This window comes from Cetorhinus maximus, unplaced genomic scaffold (assembly GCF_964194155.1).
Source record: "Cetorhinus maximus unplaced genomic scaffold, sCetMax3.hap1.1 HAP1_SCAFFOLD_651, whole genome shotgun sequence".
NCBI lineage: Eukaryota > Metazoa > Chordata > Chondrichthyes > Lamniformes > Cetorhinidae > Cetorhinus > Cetorhinus maximus.
The window spans coordinates 1-8,223 of NW_027596593.1; the positions used below are offsets into that span (position 1 = coordinate 1).

Genomic DNA, 8,223 nt, shown 5'->3' on the forward strand with positions numbered 1-8,223 from the left:
GGCAAACGCCTGTTTAAGGTCACGCTAAAGACCGATGGTAAGGGAGCCATTTTCCACCCTCCTTCCAGTTTCGCTATCGGGGGAAACCGTGGCTACCTGGTCTACGCTGGGCAACCCAAGCATTGTCGCTCATGCGGCAAGGCTGGTCATGTGGCGGCCAACTGCAGCGCCTCCCTCTGCAAGATCTGCAAACAGGAAGGGCACCAGACAAAAGACTGCAAACAGGCCAAGTGCTGCAACCTGTGTGGCGAGGCAAGTCACCTCTACAGGACCTGCCCCAAACGCTGCCGTACTTACGCACAGGCAGCCAAAGCCGACCACGGGGAAGCAGAAGAAATGTTCCGTGTCACTCCAACCACCAAGGCCCCCAGGGAGCTCAACGGGACAAAGGAGGACACAGAGAGAGACAAGGTGGAGAAAGAGATTGAGGCAACAGAGAGCCAATCAACAGCACCACCCCCTGAACCTTCCAGTCCTCAGGACAGCGAATCAATGGAGGAGGAGGCAGCAGTGGAAAAGCAGCAGGGGGAGTGGCGGACGGTGAAGAACAAGAAAAGTAAGAGGGAGCGAAGAAGAAGCAAAGGCGTTTCCCAGAGAAGCGGCAAGAGGCGTCTCCCATCCGACACGGATGACAAGGGCAGCAGCTCTTCGGATGAGGAAGTGCCAGAGCGGCACCGACAGAAGAGGCGGCAAAGCTCCAGGGCGTTGGAGGACGAGACACCCGAGCTCCAGAAAATTGGAGACAACAAGGAGACCAACGCACCCCAACTTTGCCTGCAACCTGAGGAGGCCAGTGCACCACAGCCCCTGGAATCTGGGAGCAGTGAGGCAATCATCGCACCCCAGCTCCAGGAAGCCGGGAACAGCAACCCCCCAGAGGGGGTGAGTTTTGGAGAAGCTTCTCCAGCAAAGGTCATCTCAAAATCCGCTCACTACGTGAACCTCCAGATGCCACTGGAGCAGAACACGGCCAAGGAGATCTACCTCAGCCCATCCAAAGTGAAGGAATTTGAGCTCACTACGGGTATGAAGGAGCAGACTAAAGGTCTGGGACTCTCAGAGACAGTGGGTTTGGTAGGAGAATAAATGCTTTAATATGGGTTTAAAGATTGTATCCATAAATGTGCGTAGTATTAAATCTACTACGCGATGTGTTGCGACCTTGGACTACCTAGCCAAGGTCAAAGCTGACCTGTTGTTTCTGCAGGAGTGTGCGATACCGCACCTCAGCTCCTACAGGCAATGGTCACGATGGTGGTCCCACGGGCCATCGATCTGGTCGGGCGGAAACGACTCTCGTTCCTCCGGCCTGGGTATTCTGCTGCGGGGAGGCAACTTCACCGTCTCCGAGGTCAAGGAGGTGGTGGGCGGGCGACTCCTGGTAGCAGACGTAATGTACAAGAACGCTCCACTCCGGTTAATTAACGTGTACGGCCCGGCACAAAGGGCTGAGCGGCTGGAGGTTTTTCAGCAGCTCCCACTGCTGCTGGCGACCTCCAGGCCGGTCATTCTGGGCGGGGACTTCAACTGCATCATCGATGCGGCTGGACGATCCGGCAGGGCCGGAAGCAGATTGGACGCTACGTCCAGATCCCTGATGGAAACAGTTAAGGATGCCAAGCTGCACGACGTCTTCAGCAACCCTGCAGACGGAGCGCAGCGTAGATACACCTGGTCGCGGCCAGACGGGTCCATTCGTTCCAGGATAGACTTCCTGTTTGTGTCCCGTGCATTCACAGTCAGATCCACCGAGGTCAAGCCGGTGTTCTTCTCTGACCACTGCCTCCTACTGGCGGACTGCCACTTGGAGGAAGACCTGAGGGTGGGCAGGGGGGCATGGAAGCTAAATGTGCAACTGCTGACCCCAGAGAACATTGAGGAGCTCAAGAGGGATTACAAAGGTTGGAGAACCGTGAAACCCCTCTTTGAGTCCCTGACACACTGGTGGGAAGTGATCAAGGGAAGCATCAAGAGGTTTTTCATCCTCAAAGGCACCCAGAAAGCTAGAAAGGAACAGAGGGAAATGTCCCGACTCCAGGAAAAGATGCAGAATCTGCTCCGGCTGCAGTCGATGGGGGTGGATGTCAAGGAGGAGCTCCAAGAGGTGAAGGGCCAGCAAGCCTCGCACTTTGCCTCGGAGGCCTCCAAGATCATCTTCCGTTCCAGAGTCCGCTCCGTGGAGCAGGATGAGACGTGCTCACGTTTCTTCTTCCAAAAGGTACACAGAGAGCGCTCTGTGATCAGCAGCCTGAAGGAAGAAGACGGCTCAGTAAAGTCATCACGGTCCGACATTCTGAGGATCAGCAAATCCTTTTATGCCGGACTGTATGACGTGAAGCCCACGGACAGCACGGCCTCCCAGTCCTTCCTGTCCTCTATCACGGAGGTCCTAGACCACAGTACGCGGGAGAGCCTAGACAAACCGCTAACTCCTGACGAACTGACTAAGGCCCTCGAGTCCTTCGAGAAGAGTAAAACCCCCGGAAGCGACGGCCTGCCGGCGGAGTTGTATTCGGCTCTGTGGGACTTGATCGGCCCAGACCTGCTAGAAGTGTACGAGAGTATGCTCCTGGCCGGCAGCATGTCAGAATCCATGAGGAAAGGCATCATCACCCTCATCTACAAGCACAAGGGGGAAAGGGAGGAAATTAGAAATTGGCGACCCATTTCACTGTTGAATATGGACTATAAGATTCTGTCCAAGGTCATCGCCAACCGGGTCAAATCCGCTCTGGAATTGGTGATTCACCCTGACCAGACCTGCTCTGTGCCAGGCAGGAAGATCTCTGACAGCCTGGCGCTGCTCAGGGATACGATTGCCTATGTACAGGACAGGGGTGTGGATACCTGCCTCATCAGCTTGGATCAGGAGAAGGCCTTTGACAGAATATCGCACACCTACATGGGGGATGTGCTCTCCAAAATGGGCTTTGGGGAGGGAATTCGAAATTGGATCCAACTGCTCTACACTAACATCAGTAGCGCAGTCTCAATCAATGGGTGGGAAACAGATAGCTTTCCGATTAAATCTGGAGTCAGGCAGGGCTGCCCTCTCTCGCCTGTCCTTTTTGTGTGCTGCATAGAACCCTTTGCCGAGTCCATCAGGAAGGATCCGGGCATAAGAGGAGTGACGATCCCAGGCAGTGGAGGCACTCAGGTAAAAGCCTCCCTGTACATGGACGACGTCGTCGTCTTCTGCTCGGATCCGCTGTCGGTGCGCAGACTGATGCACGTCTGCGACCAGTTCGAACTGGCCTCGGGAGCCAAGGTAAATCGTGGGAAGAGCGAGGCCATGTTCTTTGGGAACTGGGCTGACCGATCCTTTGTCCCCTTCACTGTCAGGGCTGACGGCCTGAAGGTGCTGGGGATATGGTTCGGAGGGACCGGGGCATGCGTTAGAAACTGGAAGGAGCGAGTGGCTATGGTGAAAAGGAAACTGGGCATGTGGGAGCGACGCTCCCTCTCCATTGCGGGTAAGAACCTGGTCATCAGGTGTGAGGTACTCTCGCTGTTGCTGTACGTGGCGCAGGTCTGGCCCATTCCACACTCCTGCGCGATGGCGATCACTCGAGCCATCTTCCGCTTTATCTGGAGGTCGAAAATGGATCGTGTCTGCAGGGACGCGATGTACAAGCCTCTAGATAAAGGGGGAAAAAACGTGCCCAACATCGCCCTCATACTGATGGCCACCTTTGTGTGCGGCTGCATCAAGCGGTGCGTAGACCCTCAGTACGCAAACACCAAGTGTCACTACGTGCTGAGGTTCTACCTGTCCCCGGTGTTGCGAAGGATGGGTCTGGCCACGCTGCCGCGGAACGCTCCAAGTAGTTGGACCGTGCCGTACCACCTGTCCCTGGTGGAAAAATTTATGCAGAAAAACACCTTTGACCACAAGTCCATCAGGCAGTGGTCAGCACGTAACGTCCTAGAGGCCCTGAGGGATAAGGAGAGGGTGGACCCTGTGGGATGGTTCCCCGAGCAGACTGTCAAAGTCATTTGGCAGAATGCCTCATCGCCAGAACTTTCCAACAAGCACCAAGACGTAGCTTGGCTGGTGGTGAGAAAGGCCCTCCCCGTCAGATCCTTCCTACACGCCAGGAGTCTCACCCCCTCTGCACGATGCCCTCGAGGTGGCTGTGGTGGGGAAGAGACCGTTGTTCACCTCCTTGTGGATTGTGCCTTTGCAAAGAAAGTCTGGAGAGAGATGCAGTGGTTGCTGTCGAGGTTCATCCCGAGCAGTTCTGTGACACAGGACTCTGTGCTCTACGGGCTGTTCCCAGGGACACACACCGAGACAAACATCAACTGCAGCTGGAGGATCATCAACTCGGTGAAAGACGCGCTTTGGTCTGCCCGAAACTTGTTGGTCTTCCAGCACAAAGAGTTGTCCCCGACCGATTGTTGCGGACTGGCACAATCCAAAGTCCAGGACTACGTGCTGAGGGACGCACTAAAGCTTGGGGCAGCTGCCGCAAAGGCGCAATGGGGAAGGGTCGCTGTCTAAGACCTTTCTACCACAGCGCACCGAGAGACCGGGAACTGTTTAGAGCCCCTCGGGCTGTACAGATCAAAATGAAAGGCTGTAAATGACTGTAATATTGTTTGTACTGATGCACCTGGTGATACATTTTGTAAAAGTTTAACCTGGATTGTACCCTTGTAATGTTGTTTTTGAAATGGTTTTGAATGTGATTGAAGATTTTTATGAATAAAGTATATTTTTACAAAAAAAAAAAAAAAAAAAAAAATCTGTTCTTATCAGTTTAATATCTGATACGTCCCTTATCTGGGGACCATATATTAAATTGATTTTTGGAGCAGGGAGATGGAATAGGGGCTTGCTCCGTCCACTCCACGCATCGACCCGGTATTGCAGTATTTCTGGGAGTGGTGCACCACCCCTTTCCAGGGGATTTTCAATGCTAAAAATAGATTTCTTACAAACATCTGCTTTCTTTACTTTTCAACATGCACATCTTTCAAAACACAACTTTCTTTCTTTCTCATCGCTTCTCGGCCTTTTGGCTAAGATCAAGTGTTGCAGGAGCGACACCATGGTCCTGCCGTGGCAAGGTCGGGATGGAAGGGCGATAACCAATCGCAATCCGAATTCATACCGTGGGTTACCTATCACCGTCCGAGTCACGGTGAACCACAGCGACGAAGGAGGATCACCTATGGATCGGGGCTTCTTCACCAGGAGGATCCTGTTGAAGGCGTGCGGCTTCCAAGCTACGGAGATCTTCACCCTGCACGACTCCCGCAAAGGTGGTTATTTCGACGTCACGTTCAAGCAAGTGGCAGACTGCGTCCGGCTCCTGAGGGTGTTCGAGGAGAAGAGAGACCTGCCGGAGATGAAGATCCTGACGGCGGAGCCGCACTTTTCTCTGCCGTTGCAACGGGAACGTGAGGTGATGGTGCATGTGTACAACCCCTTCGTCCCTGTCGCCGACGTGGTCACCTTCCTCACCAGGTACTTCGATAAGGTGGGGAGCGGCACCGAGATTCGAGACGACTTGGGGATCTGGACAGGCAAACGCCTGTTTAAGGTCACGCTAAAGACCGATGGTAAGGGAGCCATTTTCCACCCTCCTTCCAGTTTCGCAATCGGGGGAAACCGTGGCTACCTGGTCTACGCTGGGCAACCCAAGCATTGTCGCTCATGCGGCAAGGCTGGTCATGTGGCGGCCAACTGCAGCGCCTCCCTCTGCAAGATCTGCAAACAGGAAGGGCACCAGACAAAAGACTGCAAACAGGCCAAGTGCTGCAACCTGTGTGGCGAGGCAAGTCACCTCTACAGGACCTGCCCCAAACGCTGCCGTACTTACGCACAGGCAGCCAAAGCCGACCACGGGGAAGCAGAAGAAATGTTCCGTGTCACTCCAACCACCAAGGCCCCCAGGGAGCTCAACGGGACAAAGGAGGACACAGAGAGAGACAAGGTGGAGAAAGAGATTGAGGCAACAGAGAGCCAATCAACAGCACCACCCCCTGAACCTTCCAGTCCTCAGGACAGCGAATCAATGGAGGAGGAGGCAGCAGTGGAAAAGCAGCAGGGGGAGTGGCGGACGGTGAAGAACAAGAAAAGTAAGAGGGAGCGAAGAAGAAGCAAAGGCGTTTCCCAGAGAAGCGGCAAGAGGCGTCTCCCATCCGACACGGATGACAAGGGCAGCAGCTCTTCGGATGAGGAAGTGCCAGAGCGGCACCGACAGAAGAGGCGGCAAAGCTCCAGGGCGTTGGAGGACGAGACACCCGAGCTCCAGAAAATTGGAGACAACAAGGAGACCAACGCACCCCAACTTTGCCTGCAACCTGAGGAGGCCAGTGCACCACAGCCCCTGGAATCTGGGAGCAGTGAGGCAATCATCGCACCCCAGCTCCAGGAAGCCGGGAACAGCAACCCCCCAGAGGGGGTGAGTTTTGGAGAAGCTTCTCCAGCAAAGGTCATCTCAAAATCCGCTCACTACGTGAACCTCCAGATGCCACCGGAGCAGAACACGGCCAAGGAGATCTACCTCAGCCCATCCAAAGTGAAGGAATTTGAGCTCACTACGGGTATGAAGGAGCAGACTAAAGGTCTGGGACTCTCAGAGACAGTGGGTTTGGTAGGAGAATAAATGCTTTAATATGGGTTTAAAGATTGTATCCATAAATGTGCGTAGCATTAAATCTACTACGCGATGTGTTGCGACCTTGGACTACCTTGCCAAGGTCAAAGCTGACCTGTTGTTTCTGCAGGAGTGTGCGATACCGCACCTCAGCTCCTACAGGCAATGGTCACGATGGTGGTCCCACGGGCCATCGATCTGGTCGGGCGGAAACGACTCTCGTTCCTCCGGCCTGGGTATTCTGCTGCGGGGAGGCAACTTCACCGTCTCCGAGGTCAAGGAGGTGGTGGGCGGGCGACTCCTGGTAGCAGACGTAATGTACAAGAACGCTCCACTCCGGTTAATTAACGTGTACGGCCCGGCACAAAGGGCTGAGCGGCTGGAGGTTTTTCAGCAGCTCCCACTGCTGCTGGCGACCTCCAGGCCGGTCATTCTGGGCGGGGACTTCAACTGCATCATCGATGCGGCTGGACGATCCAGCAGGGCCGGAAGCAGATTGGACGCTACGTCCAGATCCCTGATGGAAACAGTTAAGGATGCCAAGCTGCACGACGTCTTCAGCAACCCTGCAGACGGAGCGCAGCGTAGATACACCTGGTCGCGGCCAGACGGGTCCATTCGTTCCAGGATAGACTTCCTGTTTGTGTCCCGTGCATTCACAGTCAGATCCACCGAGGTCAAGCCGGTGTTCTTCTCTGACCACTGCCTCCTACTGGCGGACTGCCACTTGGAGGAAGACCTGAGGGTGGGCAGGGGGGCATGGAAGCTAAATGTGCAACTGCTGACCCCAGAGAACATTGAGGAGCTCAAGAGGGATTACAAAGGTTGGAGAACCGTGAAACCCCTCTTTGAGTCCCTGACACACTGGTGGGAAGTGATCAAGGGAAGCATCAAGAGGTTTTTCATCCTCAAAGGCACCCAGAAAGCTAGAAAGGAACAGAGGGAAATGTCCCGACTCCAGGAAAAGATGCAGAATCTGCTCCGGCTGCAGTCGATGGGGGTCGATGTCAAGGAGGAGCTCCAAGAGGTGAAGGGCCAGCAAGCCTCGCACTTTGCCTCGGAGGCCTCCAAGATCATCTTCCGTTCCAGAGTCCGCTCCGTGGAGCAGGATGAGACGTGCTCACGTTTCTTCTTCCAAAAGGTACACAGAGAGCGCTCTGTGATCAGCAGCCTGAAGGAAGAAGACGGCTCAGTAAAGTCATCACGGTCCGACATTCTGAGGATCAGCAAATCCTTTTATGCCGGACTGTATGACGTGAAGCCCACGGACAGCACGGCCTCCCAGTCCTTCCTGTCCTCTATCACGGAGGTCCTAGACCACAGTACGCGGGAGAGCCTAGACAAACCGCTAACTCCTGACGAACTGACTAAGGCCCTCGAGTCCTTCGAGAAGAGTAAAACCCCCGGAAGCGACGGCCTGCCGGCGGAGTTGTATTCGGCTCTGTGGGACTTGATCGGCCCAGACCTGCTAGAAGTGTACGAGAGTATGCTCCTGGCCGGCAGCATGTCAGAATCCATGAGGAAAGGCATCATCACCCTCATCTACAAGCACAAGGGGGAAAGGGAGGAAATTAGAAATTGGCGACCCATTTCACTGTTGAATGTGGACTATAAG

The 8,223-nt window shown here is 54.7% G+C and overlaps 1 non-coding gene across 1 annotated transcript; it reads left to right on the forward strand.

Moving 5' to 3' along the window:
* The first annotated feature begins 4,715 nt into the window (after window positions 1-4,715).
* On the forward strand, window positions 4,716-4,901 carry LOC144674420 (U2 spliceosomal RNA). The gene has a single exon (XR_013574544.1). It is a non-coding gene; the product is annotated as a U2 spliceosomal RNA (small nuclear RNA).
* The last annotated feature ends 3,322 nt before the right edge of the window (window positions 4,902-8,223 follow it).